Source organism: Acomys russatus, chromosome 21 (genome assembly GCF_903995435.1).
Source record: "Acomys russatus chromosome 21, mAcoRus1.1, whole genome shotgun sequence".
In the NCBI taxonomy this organism is placed as follows: domain Eukaryota; kingdom Metazoa; phylum Chordata; class Mammalia; order Rodentia; family Muridae; genus Acomys; species Acomys russatus.
In genome coordinates this window covers 30,773,241-30,798,920 of record NC_067157.1, presented here as the reverse complement: position 1 = coordinate 30,798,920, position 25,680 = coordinate 30,773,241, and positions in this window count along the sequence as shown.

Here is a 25,680-nt window from a genome sequence, read left to right as displayed (position 1 = left end):
TTCATTCTGTACCTAACAGCTAGCCATTTATTATTCTCTTGACCCTACAATAAAAGTCCCTTGTGATGATGCCATGGCGCATAATATATCCTGTCTGCTCAGGGTCGAAGGGCAGGCTTCCACATTTGTTCTCTGTTCTTAACGTTTCGTGGGTGATGGCTCTCTGCTACCTTTGGATTTGCTTCGCGTTTCTCCGGGTCATTCAAGGTGTAAGTCAGTTACTGATGGATATTGTTCCACTTTTGTAATGGAATTGTTCAGAGCTGTCAGTGTCCCACCGGCTATCACTCCCACTGCACCCTGTAAGTTCTGCCATGTTGCATTTCTGTTCTCACAAAACTTGAAGTATTTTTTTTTTCATTTCCCCTGTGATTTCTCCTTTGTACCATTGGTTGTCCTGTTGTGCGTTGGTTAATTTCCACATATTCTTGAGTTTTTTTTTTAATCTGTTCTTCTATTACTTATTTCTGCCTTTATTCTAACTTGTTCTTAGAAGATACCTTGTACACTTTGAATCTTTGTAAATTGTTGAGCCTGACATGTGGAGTAAGTTTCTTGAGCACGTGAGAACAATGTCCTTTATGCGTTGCTGGGTGAGGTCTTTATGAATGTCCACTGAGGTGGAAGATTGATTTTGACAAAGGGGCTGAGGCAATTGAAAGGATAAGAGTTTCAAAAGAACCAGGCTGGGTCAATTGAGTATGCCCATACAAAATAATGAGACTCAAGCACGGTACAGATAGAAAAGTTCATCAAAACTGGATAACTGTAATCAGAACTGTAGATAAAAATGAAGCCTAAAATTAAAATCTCCTAGAAAAGAAATAAGAAGAAATTTTCGTGGCTGTGGGTTAAATTTAAAAAGTAGAAATGAAGACAAAAGCATTATTCCCAAAAGGAGCATGCTGATCAATTACAGCCTATAAAAGTGATAAATATTCACTCATCACAGAAGCCCATGCTAGGTGGAAACAGCTGCAAGTAGATTTATGATAAGGAGTTGTTGATAGAATAACTAAATCATTCTAAAATGTTAATAACAAAATTAACAACAACAAACAAACAAACAACTTTAAGACTGACAACAGCAGACATGTTGGCAGTATAACTACCTATTTTGGGCACGCATACATAAACTACAACAAATAACAAATAACGGCACATTCTTATTATGATGGCTAAGACTTGAAAAATAGAACCACATTACATACGACTTGACTTAGAAACAAGAGGGACTAAGTGTGGGTCCCTAGAAGATGGTTCACACCGAGTTGGGTGCTCATACCGAGTGGGGTGGGGCACATCTAAACCCCAGGGTTTCTGAGGCAAAACAGGAGAGCGGAGAATCCCAGGAAGCTCACAGGCTGGCTAGGGAACATACCCCATGATGAATAAGAGCAAGGAGAAGGTGAGAAGCAACCTTTGAAGTGGTCCTCTGACCTCCACACATGGTCCCCTGGCACATCACACCTGCACGCGCACAGATGAACATACACACATGCGTACATACACAGGATATTTTCAAAAGCTAAATGTGACCTGTCGTACCGTATAGCCATTTCATCGCGAGGTGCTTACCTAAGACATCCATGCAAAGACTTAGGCAAGAACATCCACAGAAGCTTTGTCTGAAACACCGTTCACTAGGGACAAGTCACATATCTAACAGTAGCAAAGAGGGGATGGAAGTGTACAGCCAAGTATTACTTGGCAATAAGAGCAAAGGAACCATTGACACACACAATACTGATGAATCTAAAAATGATCATGCCCAATAAAAGAGGCCAGACAACATGAGTACATACTGCTGGATTTCACTTGCATAGAATCGTAGAAATGTGAGCGAATAAACAGTGGCAGAAAGCAGGTGAAGCAGCTCAGTGGTCTCCTGAGATTTCGGTGGGAGAAAAGAAGGAAGAGCGTATTACAGGGAACGTTTGAGGGCAATCCCCCCAACCAAGCTGTTTAAAATGTAGTAATATTAAGTACAGTCACGGCACTCTCTTAGTTAAGATTCTACAGAATCTTCAGAGCCTGTGATTGAAGAGGCCAGCCACAGTGTCCTTGACGCTATGGTCTCTTGCGGTTTCTGCACACAGTAGGTGGTCCTATGACGTAAACAGCGTGGGACTCAGTGTAAAACATCTTCTACGTGGGGCAGACAGATGTCTGCTTGCCCTTGGGCACCTCTGTTCTAATCGTTTGTTTGTTGTTGTTGTTGTTGTTGTTGTTGTTGTTGTTGTTGTTGTTTCAGCCTTCCTCCTCATCCCCTGGTTCACAAGTAGGCCGGCCCCGCCTCTTCTGAAATCTCATAGCGCCCTATTCAAGCTGCTATGATGCCTCAGGTCATGTGTTTGCCTTTCAGCCCCTCTATTAGCGGCTGAGGGCTTTACTTGGTCATTCTTTCCAGCACGTACTTGACAGGATTCAATGGCTTTTTGTCAAACGAGTATGTCATCTCAAGATCACAGAGGTAAAAACATCAATTGCTTATATAAATATATAGCACACAGGAGCTCACTATCATTACTGCTCTAAATATGTCCTGAAGGCAAACATTCTCCCAGGAACCCACTAGTCTCTCTTAGAACACAATCTTGTAGAATCATTCCCACGGCAATACATTACTGCTCAGGGTCTACCATGTGGACTTAAACATCTCCATGAACCCAGTAAGGCCATGGTATTCACACATCTCAAGTGTTTCTAGTTCTCACATTATTGAAGTTAGACAAACTTATTTTGACTGCATTATTTCCAGTGTTTTTAAGTGAAAAAAAAAAACTATAAAACTTTTAGTAAGGGGATAAAGCTGACTGAAACCAACACCACAGAGTAATTAAGCTTTAATTCATTCTGTCATATTTTCTTTAGGTAATCTTTAAAAAAACAGCACACACTTCCTCATTCTGGTTTTTCCACTTTGATTTCGTGTAATGGTTGCTCTTTCTTAATTAAAGGGCTGCTGGAGGATAAAGCTTGGTAATACAATCAGGCCAAACTTTTTCAAATTTCCTTTTTTATTGCTTTCTACCTTAATGAAAACATTCTCACACTAAGCCTCGTAGCTATCAGGGAACAAGCCAGGGAACAGGCAAGGACCAACTCAGACATAAGGCTTATACTGACATAAAAAGGTAATTATTTCAGTTAAATGTGTTGCTAATTGCATCAACATTATCTTCGCCCTCCGAGTCATGTGAGCAAAGTGCTGTCTCTTTAAGTGAGCTTGTAAAGTCCAGTGTCTTGTGACTGGGAGAGTTCAGAAGAAAACTTACTCGCTTCAGGGCAGCAGCGAGAGTCCTAATCCAGTTGATTATGCCTCAGAGAGCATGTGAGTCCCTTTGCCAGAGCTGAGCGGCTCTTCTCTGTTCAGTTCCAAGTGATCGTGACCTGCAGGCCTGTGGAGTGATTCCAACCTGTGGACAGTGTGATTAAATTAGAGAACCTTGGCATCGTAACAAAGTTAAGGATTTTTCACTGTGAGAAAATTTCAATTTATTTTGGGCATAAAATGGAACAGATTTGGAAGGCCCTGGTTCTGTGGATTACCACTGAGGGTGGGGAGGGGAGGCTGGAGGAACATCTTGGCTTTTATTTTCATGGAGAAGATAGAAGAGGTCCTGGGGGTCAATGGCATTCAGTGGAGAATAGACCCTTGAAGCATCAGGCTGCATAGAAGAACCTCACTCTATGTAGGACCATTGTTGACCCATCAGCCTCGAGCACTTAAGGTAGCAAGGTTGTCGTCTTCACACTGAGCATCTTCCTGTGCAAGGTCTGGTAGACAAACAAAGTCAGAGTGAAGGAGTCTCACATTTGCAGTCTGAAAGATTTCCTTCCAAGGTGTGGTTTTAGGGCTGCCTACAGAACTACCTATGGTAAAACAATGGCATCATTCATATACTTAAATGAGAATTTCTAACCACCTAGCTTCCCAGTAACCTGTATGCATACTGAGTGAAGAAAGGAACTTTTTATGTTGCTGTGGTTAAGTTTAAAATCAAAGGAAAAAATAAGACAAAAGAATAAGCTTCTACGGCACATACTTTCACTTCATCTCTACAATGGGAAACTTAGAAACTGCTATAAGATTTAAAGAAAAGAATATATTATACCTGCAAAGAAGGATGAGAGAATACCTAAAAAAGAGACTCTATCCATCTATCTATCTATTATCATCTATCTATCCACCCATCTATCTATCCATCTATCTGCCTATCTCTTTATCTGTCTATCCATCTATCTATCTACCTGTTTATCTATCTATCCATGTATCAATCATCTAACTACCTATCATCTATCCCCTATCTGTCAATCATTCATGTACCTATTATCTATCTATCAACCATCTATCGATCCATCATCTACCTATCTATAGTTTTTTTTTTTTTAGTTTGTTCATCTTCTTTTAAAAAATTTCACACTTGTATGTGTGTTTTCCCATCAAAATGAAAATTCCCTGGGAGTACAAAATAAACTTTGTTCAATCAAAAACAAAATGTCAAGTTAAATTTGTCATTTGTTAGATTTTGCTGCTCTCTAAAAGAGCTCATTGAGAAATGGGGCAACAAAGGGAGAAACAAAAAAGCAAAAGCTTTATAGAGATGAGAGATGGTGGGGACCTACCATGATTGGCGTTTGGGTCACTCTCATCCCCACATTTGATGCATCATCCCAGATTCTTGTTGTGACCACATCACACTACCTCTGTGATTTAGGTCATAGGATGCTGGTCAGTGATTCACACACTTGTTTAATTTTTTTTTTCAATGTCAAATTCTGAGTACAACCACTTTCTCCAGCAGAAGTTGTGAGAAAGTATTAAAAATTTGGCACATTTTTACTTAAAGATTATTTTAAAAATAAACTGTGGTTCAACCACAGTTCCCTCACTACTTCTCACTGTGTAACTCCTTTTCGATTTTCGCCGAGCATTACATTGAAGCTATTGTCAAAAAGCTGTCAACAATATTCTGGCCATCGTATTCCAATGGCTTGCATGTATCTCCATCCTTCTGAGCTTTGCTGTGTTACAGTGATCCTCAAGCATGGCTACCCATGGATGCTTCTAACAGGAAACTGATGTTCTGAGGCTCTTTGATAGCAGTAATCCCAGGGGGCAGGAGGCGGGGATGGGATTCCCAGAGCAAGTTGGCTAAGTGGACTAGCTGAGCTAGCAAACCCTGGATTCAATACACAGAATGTGGAAAATGATCAGTGAAGAAACTTGATGCTAGCAGTGGGCTCCCCACCTGCACTGGCATACATGTGAATATACCAGAATATATGCATTATCATCATAATAATTATCAACATCATCCAATTTTATTGTTATGTTCTGACAAAAAAAATCTGTTTAGAAGGCACAGAGGTTTGGGCATAATAGAGTCATGTCTATACCTTTCTTTCTTTTGCTCTCTCATGCTTAGGCTTTGGTCCATATAAATCTGAAGATAATGATAACAATATAAATGGGGTTATCATCAATGTTATCTGTGGGAGCTCCATTAGCGGTGATGTTTTTGATACTTAATAATCACACTTCCTTTTACCTCCTGCTTTGTCAAGATACCTCCTCCGCATTTTTTCTTCTGTTGTAAAACCTTTCTGCCTATCTCCATACTGACACCACATGTATGTCTCTTTTCTTCTCAATCGCTGTTCCAATTTTGACACTAAACGCGTACATCTAATGGAGAGATTACCACACACAGTAGAAATATTAACATCAGCAGTTGGTGAGATGGCTTGGTGTTGAAGAGTGCTTGGTGCCCTTGCCCAGGACCTCACTTGGTTCCCAGCACCACACAGTGGCTCACAACAGATCTGTAACTTTAATTGCTGAGGATCCTACATCCAGACAAAGTACTCAGACATACAAAATAAAAAGTAAATCTGTGTGCAGAATACACACACCCAAAGAGAGTACGAAAATATCAACATGGCATTACTTTCATCTGAATGTTTAACATAATAGTTTTATTCTAGAGTAGTCCAGAATAATACTTTTAGCCTTTGTGGCCACCCCACAGACAGGGAAAGGCCTATAACCTCATCAGATTCTGCATTTTTACCCCTCTTCCTCACTACAGCAGAGATGAGAGAGAGAGAACGATTGAAGTTTTGGCAGCCAAATGGAGACCCTGCCCAGGTAAAACGTGGGCACATAGGAGTTAAAGCCTAGAGTCAAAATGATCTTCCTTCATCTAGAACCCTTCCTGCCACGTGAGGAATGGATGTCTAGCTTTTACTTTTTTTTTTTTAAGCCAAACTGGGTTTACGCTTGCATTATATACATAAAGAATATTTTGAGAGGGGCAGAGGAAAGATAACCCGTGGCTTGGGAGTGAAGAGAACAAAAATGTATATCTCACTGGACATCCTGAGGAAGGTATCCCAGGGCGAGACTGTCAAGGTTTTTGTTATTTCTTTAGGAGAACATGCACCAATCACATCGCTTTAGTGATTTATTTTTAATGATAGCAGACATTGTTTTTTTCTGAAATCACTCAGTGTTGTCATGTGCTTACATTTTATGATGGCCACTGCAAATCTTAGCTCTTGTTAACTCCAGTTTTATGTACGAGGGACTATTCCTTTGTATTTTCTTGTTTGCAATTATCCTTATTGTGCATTTTAACTGCATTTTAACACTAATTACATTCTTAAAGGTGATAAATATTATGTTTGGCAATAGAGATGTTCACTCCACTGTATTTAAACATACGATTTGATATCCTTGAAAGGCACGAGACAACTTGTTATAACACAAACAAGAAGGTATTTCACAGTAAATCACAATAGAGCCCTCCCTGCTCAGCTCTGCACTGACAAGTACAGATCACACTTTCGTGCAGCTGCTGGGGGCAGGGGTGGTGGTGGTGGGGGGGGGGGCAGAGTGCAGGGGCAGGAGTGCGCCCTGCAGTGTTTTGCTATTGTGGGAGCAGTAGAAAAACACAAGCTGCTTCTTAGTAGTAGTTAGCACCTAGGGTTGCTCAGACCTTTGCCCGTTTATTTTGAATTGTTCGTTTTTATTTTGTTCTCTCTTTTTGCTTGGGCAACAAAAATGAATTGGATCAAAATACTACAACAACAATAATAAAATCAAACGTGGTTGTTAGGAAATAAAGACTGAAACAGAAAATCCTGCTGGAAGAGCACGTGCAGCGAAGACTGATAATCAGCTCTTTTTCACTTGGGGAGCCCTCCAGGTTTATACAGATAAAAGACAGTGGTGACTTGAAAAAGAAGAATCATGGAAAATTTTCGTAAAACTGCAGCCGTACGGAGAATTCTATAAATGTTAGGAGCAAATCCATGTCTGGTAGGTCGAGAGTGTGTGATGATTTGATGAGGTTTGTAGTCGCTATCGGGTTTAAATTGAAAATTGTTTGAACTCTATAATGTGGTTGGAAAAACCATTACTTAAATGAGATGGGAAAATTGGCTTCCTAACCTCTCAATGCTTTTAAGTCTTCATGGCTCTCTATGTAGCAGTTGCCTCAATATTACTTGACATGCCATCAGTTTTTCATCAAAACAACCACTGTTGTCCAATTCATAGATACCGTGTTTATGGGCATTCAAATTAATAGTGAGTCAATCTGAATCAGCTGTGAGATTTTTCTCCTTAATGTTGCAAATTTGGCTTCTAAAATCAGGCTATATTCAAAGTGAAAACACTAATAATATTTATCATATAATTAAAGAGCCTCATCGAAAGGGTAAGTACCATCCTTTTGTGGTATAATCAAGTCAGACATTGATTGCATATGTAGTACGAATATAAAATCAATACTTAATATTTGTGTCATCTTCTGGTATTCGGATTCCAGCATAAAATGTCCTTCCACATTTTGTCATGTTATGATCAAAGATTTAACAATGATAATGAATGTAAAAATAATTTTAAAAGATTATTATGATTCTTAATAAATAATAAATCAGCAGAGACAATGCATAGCTTTAAACGCAGTGATTCTGGCTTCGTTGCTTACTCACTGTTCTAAGTACCAGTCTTTATTTTGTAATATGCTGATCTTTAGTTCTTAGCAATCTAATTTTTTTTTTTTTTTTACTTTGAGAACTAATTCCTTTCTCATCAGAGTTTATTTATGACTCATCCTAGGGTGCAAGTTTCTTAAGGCCTGCTGTTTAGGACTATCCTTGGAGCCACACTGACCCAATCTGCAGGTGTTCTGATGGCCTTGCTCTTGAAGACCGACACAGCCAACCTTGTTGGCCATTGATGGCCACTCACAGAAGGAGGGCAGGGAAGGGTCATGATACCCTCCCCATAGTACGCACACACCCCTTCTAACCAAATGGAAAGCCTAGATGCAGAAGGTAATGGGGCTACATCTTTGTGGCTATAGCAAAGGCATCATCCGTGCTGAGTAAAGATGTACTAGTGTTGCTTTTTAGGGGTAGGGAGCACCCATGCCCCTTTAAGGAAGCCCTAGAAACTCATCGGTTTCCCTAGAGTAAACGTTGGTAGAATCATGTTTTGGTTTGTTCTTAGAGCCTTAGGAGAAATGGACACTGTTTATACCTCAATGCTTTATTATTCTTTATTTTTTAAAAAAGCCCAAGCTTGCCAAGGAATCAAGTACAAATAATATGATACCCTCAATAGCTATTATCCAACCCGTTGACCTTCAACAGTACTAGAGATTCCCAAGGAAGAAGAAAGAAAGAAAGAAAGAAAGAAAGAAAGAAAGAAAGAAAGAAAAGGAAGAAGGAAAGGACACCTTGAGGGAAAACTGGCTTAGTTGAACAATTCACTGGTCCTGCAAATTGAAAGGTATTCTTATCATTATTTTTCAGGAGGAACTTGTATTCAGGCTTGGAAACTGGTAGAAAACTGGTCTAGAGTTTCTGTCTCTATGCACATAGAGTGCGCACATGGATGAGACGTCGTTAGCAGCTGCCGCTGTAGCCAACTCCCAACATCACACTCAGCATCAACTGAACACAGCTGGAATGATGGAGCAGAGGCAGCAGTTATCTGTGTCGACACAGCGGAACAGCGGTTTCCATTTGCTTGGTCAAGAGAGTACCCGGGCATTCAGTGAGGCTTCTGGGTCCAGGCAGCATCCCATTGTGCAAATCAGCATGGAGGTTAAACCGATGAGTTCATTTTGGGAAATTCATGGGGTGCTTTACTCAAGACTGATCTGCTGTATGCCATACCTTTGTTATAAGGTTTGGCCACCCTCTCCCAAAAGAGGACACTCCCTGCACAACCACTGACTTTAAATTGTATAAAAAGTTATCATGGAAAAGACAAACAAGACAAAAACACCAAGAAGATGCCCACATGAATCATGACCACATCTTGGGTGAGAAAAGCGCTAGAACAGAACAGATAATCCAGAATTAGTCTATATTCTTTCTTCTGAAAAAAGACCACCGTGAATATATGTTAAAGAAAGGAGCCTCTTGCTGTAGAACCGAAGGAACATATGCACAAAGGAGAAAACAGAACCCTATGTCTCACCATATGCAAAAACCAATTCAAAAAAATGTATCTAAGATCTACGTGCAGAATCTGAAGCTCCGAAACTACTAAAAGAAAACAAGGAGTGAGGGCTCTCAAGACATTGGAATACGCTGGAGGTTTTGCCTAGAACACCAAAGCCATAGGCAACAAGAAAACAGCTGGGATTGCATTAACTAAAAGTCTTATGCATGTCAGGGGAAACAGCAAAGTAAAAATGACAAATACAGACATAAATAAATCTTTCAAATACCCATTCGATGAGGTATCCTTGTTCAGGATGTGTAAGAAAGTCAAACAGCAAAATCCATGTAATCTGATTTAAAATGCACACATAATTTGAATAGACATTATACCTACGTGTACCATATGCCTATAGTAGATTCTATACCTATAGCTAAACTACAGGTGAACTGGAGTATGTGAAAAAAGCTCAAGCTCACTGTTTACCAGGGAAATGGAAATCAAAGCAGCAATGAGATGTCACTTCTTCCTATTAGAATGACTGATGGATACACATTTGTGTGGTGTGGAGGAACTCACTGTGTCGAATCAGAATGGGCATCATTACTACATGGATAAACTAAAAGTAGGGTCACTATGTTATCCAGAAGTTCTACCACCGCACAGTACCTAAGCGGAATGAAAACATTGCATCAGAAGATAACTGTGCAGCCTCTTTATTGCTCAACTTACAACAGCCGAGACCGGGAAGCAACTGAGATGGGTATTTATGCACGAATACATAACAAACTGTGGCGTATAGACACAATGGAGTGCTATTTGGCCATAAGTAAAGAGTAAAATCTCATCATGTTTAGTAGTGTGGGAGAAACCAAAGGGCATTGTTGTAAGCAAAATAAAACCACTTTTGAAGCCAACTCGATAAGGAGGTTCTTTGATGCTCATCATCTTCTTTGAGGCAGGCTGAGTGTTGCCAGGAGTTGACTTGTCTTGTTGTCAAAGAATCTTTAGGATAATAAAAACATCTTTAAATGCCATATTCTGTGGGTCTCTGAGCTTTTCGAAGACCTTATTTAACTATGTTGCCTCATATGTCTATAGAATCATATCTATGTATTAGACCTAGGATATATAGTCTTGGGATAAAATTAGACTAGTTTTTGACATGAGCATGATTCATAGGAATTGGCCTTAAGACAGGGCAAAGTAAATTAATGAAACTGCATTTGTAGTTAGGAGGGAGAATTAGTTCTCGGCCTCAGTAGCTGTAGAGGCCGTCCATCTATAGTCTGCGCTGACTCACGATGTCCTTCAAAATATTAGAAAGGACAAAGACGGCTAGATGGTGTGTTATGGACACAACAGGGAGCTGCACCCATGAAACCTCAACTCTGTGGTGGCCTAAACAAGACCTGCAGAATGACTGGCTGCCTTGACAACGTGAAGGGGGGACAGTTCATGAAGCTCTATTCCTAGATGCAGAGCTGTAGGCAAGCAATGGCTGCTGAGAGGGGAGAATCGGTGTTTTTCCAGAGATACACCTCCCGACAGCCTATCCTATCCCAAGTGGTCAGGCCCAAATATATATATATATATGCGCAGCACTAGACGGGCTTATGTGTGTATGTGTATGTATGTGGCAGTTACAGAGAGGTCATGAACTTGAGGGTGTGCGCACACGCATGAGGAATTGGAAGAGGTAAAGGCAGATACACAAATGATGTTACTACAGCACTCATTGTAGAATCCTAAAGAAAAAAAACACAAAAATTTAATTAAAAAAAAAACTTAGAAAAAGACCCTCAGTTTCCCAGAACATAGAAATCATAAATGCTGAGAAAATACATATGGTAACCATCCTGAGCTTTCTATATCACATATGACTGAGAAGTTGTATTGCATTCTGAGGTCAAGCACAAATATTCTGTCAATGAAATTGTTTTTAGTTTACAATGTTAGAATTTATTAATTTACTTTACTTTATTATAAAACATCCATGAGAATATATGTGTGTGTGTATATATGCATGCATATATATATATATATATATATATATATACATTGAAATTAACCATACGCAAAGACTATATGACTTATTGATGTTATACACAGTTAGAATTGGCATTCCAAACAGACATTGTGATACTTTGGATCACCTTACGCCAAAACCCAAATGACAGAACTGGAGTGAGAAAAAGTTCAGAGTTATGTAGAGAGTCCTGTCTGTTACCTGCGTCCACGCCTTCCTCATCCCCGTATAGTTGGCACTCCTTGTTCTCTTTTCTTCATCCTATACTGTACCCACATGCATATCATACATACATATATGTGTGATGTACATACATATTTACATACATACATATTATAGCCGATATGTTATTGACTAGATCCCACATGAGAGAGAAAACGTGTGATTCCTTTCTTTCTGAGAGTGTGTGACCTTGGGTAATGTTATAATTTCTAAGTTCACCCATTTTCCTGCAATTAAAGTCATTTTTCTTTAGGGTCGAGTAAGTAATATTCCATTACTTTTTAATATGCAATTTTCATTTCCAGTTCATCTGCTGATAGACGATGAAGTTGATACAATTACGTGCAGGAGTGAAAAAAATAGCAACAAGCATACTAAACGATAAATAATAAGCTTATAAACAAAATTCTTCCTTGTGTACTCAGGTACAGAGTGTGCAGACATCCTCAACTTATCATTTATGTGAATGTGTGGGAGAGAGTGTAGGCTCACATGCGGATGTCAGGAGACAGTTTGAGATTCATTTCTCCTCTTCCACCTTACCGAGACAGTGTCTCCTCTCCTGCCTCGGGCTTGGCCCCTCAGCAGGCATCTTGGGATAGCATCTGTGTGCTAGCGTATCTGGCTCCTGAAGACAGAACTTCACCTGTCAGGCATGTTCACCTAAGCTCAGTAGGTGCTTTTACCAGTTGAGCCAATTTAGTTTCGAATGGCTCAGAAAAACGCTGTGTATCCCTACAAAAGGGAGGCCGAGAACGTGTGACTTCGCACATAGAAGCTCATGGAAAGGACAAATCGTGTGTGGCTGTGCATGACTTGGTGTGAAAAAATGTCCAATTGGCTAGGTGTTGTGAGCCACAGAACAAGTGAAGCACCAAGTGTTAAGGACCGCTAAATTCAAGTATGTGTGTTGTTTTTTATTTCGACATCCTTGTTGTTGTTTTTTTTTTTTCAGAAAGTTTCCAAACAAAAAGAAATACTTTATAAAGCAAGGAGGAGAGGAGACAAAAAAAAAAAAGATCAATTGACCCATATCTCCAGCCACAGGATTCCTGGTCAACTATGGGGGCGGGGGAGGATGGCAGGGGGAAGGCCCAAGATGGAGCCAAGCAGGCTGGGGAAGAATGCTCCATAATGGGTCGGCGACACGGGATGAATTATATTCTTCACGGGCAAAGCTCCTGAACACTCACCGTCCTAAATCTTATTTTTATATGGCACACATTTAGAAAATTTAGGAGTGTCCTGGAAAGTTATAACAGCTGGTGTACGAGTGTTGGGCCCCGGGGGCTAGGGGCGGTTGAATGTCTGAGGAATTCCAAGGCTTCTGGAGAAGTGTTTGGGAGCATGGCCCCAACTGCCTGGGAGCCCTCAATGTGAGAAACAAGCCACTGGACAGGGCCTGACAGATGTTATAAAGGGGTGGTGTTAAGTGACTTTTTCAGGATATTAAACCAGCATCCTAGCTGGTAAAAAAAAAAAAAAAAATTCACTGACACTGTGTCAGCCCGTTGGAGACACGGCCTGCTATTCTGCGAGCTCTGGGAACCATTACTAAACACGGGCGATCGATAGGCTCCCAGCCTGGGACCTAAATAATAATTTCTAATAAAGCCTATTTTAGACTGTTTGGGCTAGAGAATAGAGACAAGCCACCAAACATAATGTACTTAAAGTCAGCCTCCCCTTCTCCTCTCTCTCTTTTTAAAGAGATGAATAATGAAAGAGAGATCTGGTGATAAGGCCAGGGGGGAAAAAAGGCCCTTTGGTGCTGGCCAAGCTGCTTAGCTAATGGCTGTAAACGGACACCCCTAATGAAATAAAAATGTCTCAGTTCAAGTACATAGCTGTGCGATTGTTAGCCATGCTGAACTCTGGCTGGGATCCTGGTGATGGGTACTAAGTAACTGGCTGACAGTTTCCCATGGCTTCCTTCCTCCCGAGACCCTCATTGAAAAGGCAAATAAAAGAATGGGGATCGTGCCCCCACATTAAAGGACAGTAGCAGCCCAATTTTCCTCCAGAGAAGCAGCATGCTTTCTCACTTTTGTCTCATCTCCCAGCCTGTGAATGGTGTATTTTGTAATTTTGCATCTCGGAGTCTGAGGCTGGTAGTCAGTCAAAGACAGGTTGTAGCCTACCGAGCAGTTTTTTTTAAGGCAGACTTGAGACAAGAGAGGCCTGTGCATGAGGGAGGCTGTCGCCAGCCCCTCCGTGTGCCCTCTCCTCCAAGCTGCTATTTCAGACAGGGGACAGGAGGAGAAGCCCTGTCCAAATGTGCTAAGATGGGCTGGCTGTGGTTAAACTGGTCTTCCCCCCCCTCCGCCCCCCTCCGTCCCTCCCTCCCAGCTTGCAGTTGTCTGATTTCAATCAGTGGCAGTTCCTCGCACATGTCCAGCCATCAATCTCCTACCGCCCCTGGATGAGTGTGCACAACACGGGGCCGTGTTCCAGTTAAAAAATAGCCTTTGCTGCCGCTTTCCGTCTTCGGCCACTGATAAGTAGGCCTTTGATATTTTTATTAAAAAAGAAAGAAAACACATTGGGAAATATGTTTCATTTCTTGTGGCATAGATCGAAGTCCCTGAGGCCGAAGGGGATTGAGGTCTGTTGAGTGGGAAAACAGACAAGACAGAGCTCAACTGTACGGTGGGAGCTCTGCCAGATAGGAACAACCTACCCGCAAGACAGGATCCCTACAATTTCTAAAGGAGTGCGCCCACAGAGCCGTCAGCCGTTTTTCAGAAACAGCACACAGCCTCATAATTCCTCTCAGAGCAGGGACGGCCTTGCATCCAGTGGCAAAGACATTTGGAAAGCATAAATTCCCGCCCCTCTTCTATGGTTCTGTCATGCCCACCGACTGGGTTCTGAGCACCTTGCTGTATTTATGTCTTTTGTGTCATCTTAGAGCCGGAGGCAGATAGGAAGGCCTGCGGGTGGCAGCGCGAACAGTGTGGGAGACAGGAGAGATCATTGCTGTGACGAAGGGCAATCTTGGCTGCGCTCCTGAAGATGCTTGTTCACTTAGTCACCTCATGCTCAGTCTTCACGCTTAGCTGCCAGTTTTAAAATAGGCTGTTCCAGTCTCAAGGGTCCGCCTACCTTCCTGGCATAGTTAGGGAGAGCTTCTGGGGATGCAAAGAGGTAGACACACTTGTGTATCCCTTTCTCCACCCCTGTTGGGCATCTTTGAGCCTAAGGGGAAGATGGTCTGGGCAGGATCTATTTTAGTTAGATTCATCATTTGTATCTCTGGTTTGTGGTGTGGTGGATGGGGTGGGGTGGGTGTGGTGATGGTGTGTGCGTGGGGGTTGCTGGGGGTGCTGTGGGGGGGGGGTCAGGCAGCAGTGGTTGCCAGAGAGGCAGGGGGGGAAGGGGGCGTTGGAGGGAAGCACTGGACAGAAGTGATAGAGGGGATATGCATGTGGGGTATAGGGCGAAACGGAGGGGGGGGCGAAGAGAGTACGGGAGGGAACAGAGAAGAAAAGGGAAAAGTGGGTGGATACAACGGCAGAAGGGAGGAACTGAGGAAACGGAAGAAGGTACCTCAAGCGGAGAGCGAGAGAGAGAGGAGCTAAATGAGATAGGCGAGATCAGAAGATAGGAGAGCAGTGTTGGGGAACGAACCACCAGGAAGAGCGAAGAGACAAGCGGGAGACAGGGGCACAGCCAGCGCTTGCCATCATCATCATCTGTCCTGCTCTTAATCAATCATCTTAGCATTTCTCTTCGCTTCTTCTCTCTCTCTCTCTCTCTCTCTCTCTCTCTCCGCTTCTTTTCTCCTCTCCTCCTCCCTCTCCCCACCCTCCTCTCTCTCTCTCCCTCTCCTCTCTTCCTCTCTCTCTTTCGCTTCCCTCACTCTCTCTCTCCCTCTCCCTCTCTCTCTCTCTCTCTCTCTCTCGCTCTCCCTCTCTCTCTCGCTCTCCCTCTCTCTCTCTCTCCCTCCCCCTCTCTCTCTCGCTCTCTCTCGCTCTCCCTCTCTCTCCCTCCCTCCCTCTCTCTCTCTCTCTCTCTCTTTCTCTCTCTCCTTTTCCCATGAATCAACTGACCTCAGTAACTTCCTGCACTTATTATCTCAACGAACTATATAAAGCTTTGCTAGTTCTGAAACACTAAATTGCTGGATTAATTAATAAAATTGCTGTTTATGTTTACATAGATGGTTTATAGTGCTCATTATTGTAGACTCAAAGACCGCAACAGAAATTTAAAAGTTATCTATTTGTTCAATAGATATTTTTAAGGAGTCAGCCATTGTTAGGCACAATTCTTAGAGGTATGGACATAGCAGGAAAAAAGTTCAGTACTCCATGGAGTGTACCCACTAGAGGAGGAGACATCTAAAGAAAAATAAAGGGAATAATGCTAGATACAACACTGCTGCTGATATTAATAGATATGGCCTTTCTAAAAAGACTTACTTGAATGGAAGGCTGAGAAATGAGAAGTAAGCCAGAGATACGTCTGAGAGGAGAGTGTTACATGCAGACAAAGCAGCCTGCAGATGATGTCAGGGTAAGCCAAAAGGTAGGCTAGCATCCCATCCCAGGCTACCCAGGACTGGAGGATATAGGGTGCTCCCAAGACACAGGATGCTTAACGTGAAAAACAAGAAAGTCCTTGGCCAAACATGGAGGACTTACCCACATTATTCATGAATGCATATTCTAAACGAGAGCCCGGGCTGTGGAATGAGGTGGCGTGGTAGATGGGGACACCTTGTGTGAACTTTTGGAGGCTGTGGTAGGAGTTATTTTAGTCTGCGTCTAACCAGCTTTCATCAGTCATCAGGCTCTTATGGTAGAAGCAACTTCCATAGTATACTAACACTGACTCAAATCATTTAATATGTAGCACTGACTGGACACAGAGTTAGTGACACCCAAGCTCCTGTAACATTTCAGAAAACAAAAGTAAAACAGTGTTTTAGGGTTTCTATTGCTGTGATGAAATGCCATGACCACAGAAACTTTTTAAAATTATTTTATCTTTTTACATATATATTTATATTATTATACATATATACAATAGATTACTTATGGCAAGAGGAATCATGACACAACAGGAATTATATAAGTGTTACATTCTTAGTGTTTATGCCTATTTGTATTTGACAGCCGTAAAGAAGACATCTTTCCTGTCTTGGTGCATCTAAATTTCTGAATGTAAATCAATCTCCATCACATATTGTCATCGTCAACTTAGAACAACTATAGGACCACAGAAACACTTATAAAGAACAGCACTTAATTTGGGCTTGCTTACAGGTTCACAACTTTAGTCCACTGTTGTCACAGTGGGAGTGTGGCAGCATACAGGCAGACATGGCGCCAGAGAAGGAGCTGACTGTTCTGCATCCAGATCCACGAGCAGCAGGCAGAAAGAGATGCTCAGCCTTGCTTGAGCATTTGAAACCCCAAAGCCTACCCTCCCCCCGCCACCAGTGACACACTTTCTCCACTGAGGCCACACCTCTTAATGGTGCCACTCCCTATGACCAAGCACCCAAATATACAAGCCTGTGGAGACCACTCCTAGCCATACCATTACAGATAGACACACAGTTATATGGCCAGGCTAAAGCTATTAGATGCTCAAGAAATGATTAGAATGGGTGTGTGTGTGTGTGTGTGTGTGTGTGTGTGTGTGTGTGTGTGTAGGGGGTCCTTTAATACTGCAAACCCGCATTTTTCAGTGGAGCGAGTGGGGCAGCATTTTTCTTGTGGGTGTGGATTGGATTTATTTGTAGGGACAGAAAGGGGGTGTGGGTGGGGGTGGGTGCTCAGTTACTGTAAAGGCAAGTCTGTGGGAGACTGATGAGGAGGGTGGACCTGTACATTTCACGGGGTGGAGGAACCCTCAGGCATCGTGCTGCCATTGCGTTGCTGGGGTGTCCTGCTTATCTTCTAACTCTCTTGGTAGACGTGGGCAAAATTTGAGCAGAGCCCAAATTCAGACAGAACGCTGAGTGGAGAGTGACAATGTGGGATATGATATAGTGTTACCCTGGGCTGGCGGAGAGGCACTCATACCCTGTGCTGTGTGCCATCAGAAGCCGTGGAGGGGACATTACACAAGCACTCATTAAGAAGCCTGGGAGGAGAAGACTGAATCGATCGTCTTGTGGGTCCCCTGTGGCTAAACAGCGCACAGAAACTACTCAACACGATGCCACAATAATGCAGCAAAATGTAGACATTTCGCCACACGTGTCTCTCGAGGTCTGTCTGGATTGTGCATCCGTGTGCCAATATCTCTAAAACAAGTGCAAGGATGTCTCCCTTGTTGCATACCTAACTTTCTTTTTTCTTTTTCTTTCTTTTTTTTTATTTTTTTTTTATTTTTTTTTATTTTATTTTTTTATTTTTTTTTTTTTTTTGCCCACCAGAATTTATTCTGAGCGGAACAACCAGAGGGCATCTTTTAAGGAGAGCAGCAAGTCATACCTTGTTTAGACAACCCCAGGAAGGGTGGAGAAAGTGACTCCACTCGAAAATCTTTCACTTTGAAACTATCTAGGTCTGGGTCTGATTCCCAGACTGCATATATCAAAATAAAATAAAAGCTGTGACATGAACTCTGGTGTTCCATATTTGACCACCTCCCCTTGGTGGGGAGGCCTGGTGGCACTCGAAAAAAGAATAAGCAGGCTACCAAGATGAGACTTGATAGGCTGTGACCATATAGTGGGGGAGGGCAATAGGGTGAAAGAGGGAGGGAGGGAGGAATGGGAGGATACAAGTAATGGGATAACAATCGAGTTGTAATCTGAATGAATTAATTAAATAAAAAAATAAAAGCTGTGTGTGGTGGCACCTGCTTCTAACTTTAGGCCTGGGCAGGTGAAGAGGGCAGGTCCCTGAGGCTCTCTGGCTGGCCAGCACAGATTCCTGTGTTACAGGTCAGTAGGAGTCTCTGATTCAGAAAAAACCAAGGTGGACAGCATTTCCCAAAGAGCAACAGCTGAGACTGCCTTCTGACCCTCACATGCATGCACATACACCCCACAGGCATGAGTATGCACACACGAATACAAATGTGCACACACATTAAAAATGAAACAAAAAAGTGAAACCTGTCAGTGTCAATTATTTTCCTCTCTGAGAGAATAAAAACAAAGCTCCCGAGCTGGACCTGCAAGACTCTATCATGGGTCCAGCCCTCTCCTCCAGGGTCAGCCCCTAATGCTCTCCTCGTCCATGCCACCCACACTACTTCACGGCCTTCTGAAACATCCCACACTCTTTCCACGTAGGACCTTGCCTCTCATGAGTCAGTCCTGTGAAGGTTCCTTCCTCCTTTGCCTGACCTCACACTTTGATATAGTGTAGATATCTACCCAAGTGTCACTACTCCAACGACACCCTCTGCCTCCAATATCTAGCAGAACCACTGTCACTCTGTCACCTGCTGTCACCTCAGCCTGCCACAGGATCTTCATCACAGCCAGCCACAGCCATCTGTTTTGTTCAACCCATTGCAGCAGGGACAGAGACGGGGCATGTGTGACCAGCTCATGCCTCTTTTCTTCTGCCATCCTGAGAGTGGTGTATCCCTCCATAGTGTCCCAGCCAGGGGGATGTTTGCTCTTCTCATCTGGGCATCAGTCCCATGCTTCCTTTCCCACATCTTTTCTCTGCCGTGGGTAGCTGTAGTTTTGAGATATTCTTTTCGGTGGCAAGACCTTAGCCTTGGGTTGTTAGTGTCGATGCTGAAATTGTTCCAGTAGAAGATCCCTAGGTTCTCTTCCAAACACTTTATTAATGGCATCTCCCTAAAAAACTTTCACCCTCTCTCAGATTTAGGCTTATTAGAATACTATTAATGACATCAAATTTGTGTGTGTGTTTGTGTGCGCGCGTGCACGCGTGCATGTGCATGCACAAGCTTATCCAGAACAAATGAAAAACTCTATTTTAAAACACACTGAGGTAGAACATATTGCTGTCTGGCTTGTACTTTATCCTTTCTGTGTTGAAAAGACCAATGATACACTAATAATTAAATCGCCAATACTGTCTCCATCAAACTGCACAGAAATTAAACAACGAATGTTTTGTGTTTCATTTTCTCTTGGAATTTACTGTTCATAAGCCACGATGCTCAACACAGACCTCATCTCTATGTAAAAAGCTACCTCTCTCTAAATGGTGTGCAAGAGGCTTTGCTGGGTGTCACCAGAATTTAGTAAAGAATGCTTCGCCTCTCACATTGTTTTTCAGTGTCTGTGTGCATTTCCCACAGAACATATTTTTCTGCATGTTTTATTTTTTTAGATTTATTTAATTAATTTATTCAGATTACATCTCAATTGTTGACCCACCCCTTGTATCCTCCCATTCCTCCCTACCTCCTGCTTTCACCCTATTCCCCTCCTCTATGTCTGTGACTGAGGGGAACATATTTTTATACTGGGTTCAAATCAGATAAAGGTTCATGAAGGTACTTGATGGGAGTTGGACTTGGTGACACTATATGACTCGGTGTCCGATTAAAAAAAAAAATCAAACTGAGAGTTTCACTTGATGAGCCTTGAGCATTTGGAGCTAACTCTCCACAAAAAGAGCAAGAAAGTTCATGTCTTCAGTCTTCTGCATCTGTTCTGCCCACATCTTTTCCCCTTGAGATGCTTTTGTTAGACTCAGAGTCATGGGAGAGAGAAGTTGTTTCTCTACCAGACCCCTTCAGCACTTCCCTCTTCCACAATTTCTTGTCGGTCCCATGGGTCAGTTCCTCCCCCCACCCCTCAGTGTTGCTTCACATTACCTTTTCCTTGAATTTTTCTAATACATGAAAGAATCAAGCACCACCTTGTAAAATGTATAGTGGGAAGAAGCCTCCATCCTGGGGCTGATCTGTGCGGGCTTAAACCTCCAATCTATTCATTCCAAACCTGTGTAAAGTCAGTCCATTTGTTTCAGCACTCACTTCTCCCTTCTGTAAAAAGAGGCTACCCATGCTCCTTCCATAGACGTGGTGTTTTAATGATAGTACCATACACGAAATGCATTATATGCATAAAACGTAGGCTATACAAGCACAGTACATGTCTGTTCTTACTCTTGCTAGCGTCCCCCATCCAAATTGAATTTTACTGTATCTAAAACAGCCTGAGACTTGCCAGGGATAGTGTGTATCGTATGCTCCTCTCTACCCGACATCTTAGTCCACATACGTGTGGACTCAACGGAGCAAAGGAAAGAGAAAATGTGTCACCACAGGAGCATCTGGGACACGTAGGGAGGAGAGGGGAGTATGCGTGCACTCATTTGTTTTGGCCTAAGGATAAGAAATGAAGCACGCAATTGGAGCTACTGTCGCGGTGGGGCATCTTCAGCTCCCATAGGTGTTGCCTCATGGGGCCACTGTTCTGTAAGCTCTTTTTTTAATTATGTTTTTTATTAATTTATTCATATTACATCTCAATTGTTATCCCTTTCCTTGTATCTTTCTATTCCTCCCTCCCTCCCACTTCCCCCCTTCTTCCCTCCCCTATGTCTGTGATTGAGGGAGACCTCCTCCCCCTATATATGCTCTTAGAGTATCGAGTCTCTTCTTGGTAACTTGAGCTGTTCTTAAGACGTACCTCAGCCTTGCATCTCATAGCCATCAGAAGGAGGGCTCAGGACCCCTTTCTGCTCTGATGAGCTCTTGGAAGAGCTCAGCTTCCCAGAGGTCACCAGCACTGGCAGGTATCAGCATTGTGTTCCATCAAGTGTCACGTAAATTCATTACTTTAAAATTTTACTTTTTGAAAATAGGATTTATTCAATTATAGCAGGTAATTACTTTTGTCTGTTATGATTTCTGCTGATGCATATGTTTCTAAGTGTAAGAAATGTACGAATGTATACTATATGATTAAATGTTTAAATGATAACTTCCTCCTCTAATGGTCATTATCTAAAATAGCCACAGCATTTAAGCATGTAATCAGTCCCAAGTAACTTCTTTATCCTAACTTTTTAAAATTAGTTAATTTATTTATTTTACATCCAGATTCCAGCTTCCTCTCCCTCCCAGTCTTTTTCCTTCCTCTCGTCTCCCCGAAAGTAACTTTTATGTTAAGAATATTGACCAAATCCTATATTATTTTAGACTTTTTTTTTGTTAAAGTAACTTGTAGAAAAATACAAAAGCAGTATGTTTGTCAAGGAATGAAAAAACAATCGACACAGGGAAATGGGTGAATAACTTTTCAGTGAAAGTGTGATTCTTTGTTTGTGATGTCTCTTATGTTGACAAAAGAATTAAGATTAACCCCAAACCTAATTAATGTGGACAGACAATTTTGCTTGTACTGTCCTACCAACATCCCTGCTTGCATTTTCAGAGAAACTCTGTCTAGAAAAAAGAAAGAAAGAACTAAAGAAAGAAAGAACAACAATGAAGCTCATGACTTATGACATCACAATATGGAATTAGGGAAGCAGAACATTAAAAAACAAATAGGACCAAATGTTAGATGCATGCAGCAAATCTATATTTGACATAAAGGATAGGGCAACCTTATCAGAAATTCTTAGTCAGTGCCACTCTAGAGCTTGTGGAAGGAGCACAGCCTGTCTGCTCGGGAGTCTCCTTCCTTCCTTTTAGGTTCTTTTCTGAAGAAACAAGCAAAATTAAAACCCAAACACCAAAGTCCATTTTCATCAGCACTAAGGACTATCAATTTTTGAAAGGCTGCCACAAAATAGCAAATTTCGTTTTTAAAAAATGCCTTACGGAAATGAGGGAGAAGAGTAGAGAGGGAGAGAGTGACGGTGGTAGAGTCAAAGTATAAGCCCCAAAGTGGGTGGAGGTGCTACACCCCTCGGTCAAAAGATGTGTCTAAAAAGGAAATGCAGAAATAAGAGTAAGCAGGTTGAAGGCAAAAGTCACCGTCCTTCACCCGGTACTCAGCAGAGCAATTAATTTAAGAAAAGGGAGGAGAAAGGTTTATGAAGCAGATTGTGAAGAAGCCTGGAACTGGAGGAGACAAGCAAGGGGATAACAATTGAGATGTAATATGAATAAATTAACAACAACAACAACAACAATAATAATAATAATAATAATAATAATAATAATAATGAAAAGTATGGTAATGCCTGCTTAGATTTACATAGTAGCTGTTTAAAATTTTTCAAGTACTTTAGAGACTTATTAATTCTAACGTTTTTCCCTAGAGTGGATAATGAACTGACTGAGAAAATTGAAGTAGTGGAGTCACATGATGTTCCCAGACTTCGCTAGTAAGCAACGAAGAAGCAAAGACAGGACCAAGAATCACCTGTGGCATAGTTCCGCTGGGCCAAGAAGCTATGGAAGCAACAAAGTTAGAGTGTTTAATAATGATATTGTAATACATTCTGGTCCACAGAATAAAATTATGCCATTCAAAAAAAATAAATTTAAAGAAAAGAAAGATTCACATTAGCACACTGTAGAGAAGCCATAGAAGAAAGGCAAGGATGAGAAACAAAACGTATCCACAGAATAGCATGCTGGGAGAAAAACATCACCATAGAACAGATTATGCTTTAAGCAAATATTTGAGGTGATTAACTTAAGCTAACAGAGCAGTAGCCTCTATGAATGAAGGTCACAAAGCAGATGTGTAAGAATTGATTGAAGAGATGAACAGACAACGATAAAGTAGATTACGCCATGAGTTACAAGAAAACAGAAGAAAAGCCTTAAAACTGGGGAAGGAATCAGAAACTATAGAGTGCATAAACACTGTGGTGAAAGAGAAATAAACACTCAGGGGAAAGGGTAATAAAGGGCACATGCATACAGAAATGATGGATTCCTGAAAAAACGCTAACTCAAATAGCAAACGAAGACATCATATGTGTAAGTGTAGTTGCAGTCTATGTCAGACAGAGAAGAGAATTAGAACAAATATTTAAACCTACAACCTAAGGAAACTCTTAAAAGGCACAAAGAGCTTCTCCCACCAAAAGAAGAAAGCGGCTGTATCGAAATATTAAAAGGAGGTGTGATATTTAGCTTTAGTGATAAACTTGCCACACCTTGGCTATCTGTCAGAAGGGCTCTGAGAACCTGTGTGAGGGATTGTCTTGACTGTGCTAGTTGAGGTGGGAGGCCTGCCGCTCCGAGTGGGGTCGTCCTCTGACCTGGGCTGTTTAAGTAGAGAGGAGACTGAGCAGCAACATAAATGCAGTAACCCACAGCTCTTGCCTGTGACTGTACTGTAGCCAGTTCTCTCTCTCAAGCTCCTATAGCTTTCTAGAACTGCGAACATAGTAAACGCATTCTCCCTCTTGTACGACTCACGATATTTTATCACTGCAACAGAAAAGAAACTAGGTACAATGCTACTTCTCAGGTTTTCAGGGAACTTTCTAGACTGAACAACAACAGCAACATCATTGACTAGCTAGAAAAGAGCATAATGTGTGTGAGTGTACATGTGTCTGTGAGTGTGCATGTGTGTGTGTGTGTGTGTGTGTAAAAGCTGTTTTCCTGAATGAATTCTTATAAAAATTTGTAATGTCAAAAAATGAAGCAACGTCCCTTAAGAACTGAAATCTGAAAACAGACAATTCACCCTGTCCCCAGGTTCTCATGAACATGCTACACAGATAAGTCATACTAGACTATTAATAAACTAAATGCTAAGCTACCTAAATTAAAAATAATGCAAATAGCATCCTCCACTCAACATGTAACAAAACAGAGACTGACAGATGCAACCAACAAAATAGTCCCACTTCCTAGATGTTAGAAAGTATCATACTGATTTTCTCAAAGAAAACACTCATTTCACTTGTGAGATAAATGCAACATTTGAAGAAAATATTGGGGTCCAAATATTTATTAATAAAGAAAGATTAATAAGATATTTTATGGAACACGTATCTTAAGAAATTAGAAAAGAACAATAAATAAACATTAGAAAAATTAATAATGATACTTCTAAGCAAATGAGCCTATCAGTACATCCAAAATGTCCATTTTATAATAAATTTGTTGAACATTACACTAAAAGAATGTTTTAGAAAGTCTGATGTGAATTAAGAGAGCTAATTTAATTTAATCAACTCTATAAAAATATTTGGACTCAAACATTGTTTTTATTGGAAAGCATTGTTTACCAAACTTGCCTTAGAAACAGAAACATGTGAGTGTGCCAAGTACCTACAGGAACTAGAGGGAAATATCAAGAACTTTTCAAAAAAGTACCAGACAAATCAAGAGTAATATGAAATTGCAACAAACATCTAGAAAATAATTCTTTGGTCAATTTTAGAACCTAATTCAAAGGGACTTCTGACCCTTTTCTAGAAAAATATTAAGAACAGGTGACCGAACTATTAAATTCTAATAGAGATTATCCCTGTATTGTTGGCTATAGTCATGGAATTAAGAACAATTTGTTTACATAGTCATTTATGGGGAGAGCTTCAACAGCAAGCCAGCTGGTGTTGGGGAGGTGAGGGGAAAAGTTATAGAACATAGTGAAAACATGGAGACTGGACTCTATCATATTGCCATGTTCTACGGGCTAAGAGACAGTCACAAAGCCAATACACCTTTAAAGACAGCAACTTATGTGAGGGTATGAACATAAGGCAGATGCCCTAAAGTCCTTCCAGACAGTGCTTGCAGAAAATCAGCTGGGACTGTCATTTATGGTTATCAATATGAAACTCTTACATAAAATCACAACTGAGGAAAATAGAGAGAATGCAGCATTATAATCTAGTAGATATGATGCCAGAAATGCAAAGATGGTTTAATATTTGTATGTTTTTAATAACCAAAGGCTTATAAGAAAAAAAACTAGGGCTGAAGAGATGGCTCGGAGGTTAAGAGCACTAACTGCTCTTCCAGAGGTCCTCCTGAGTTCAATTCCCAGCAGCCACATGGTGGCTCACAACTATCTCCAACCTGATCTGATGCCCTCTTCTGGCCTGCAGGTGTACATGCAGCTAGAGCAATGTATACATAA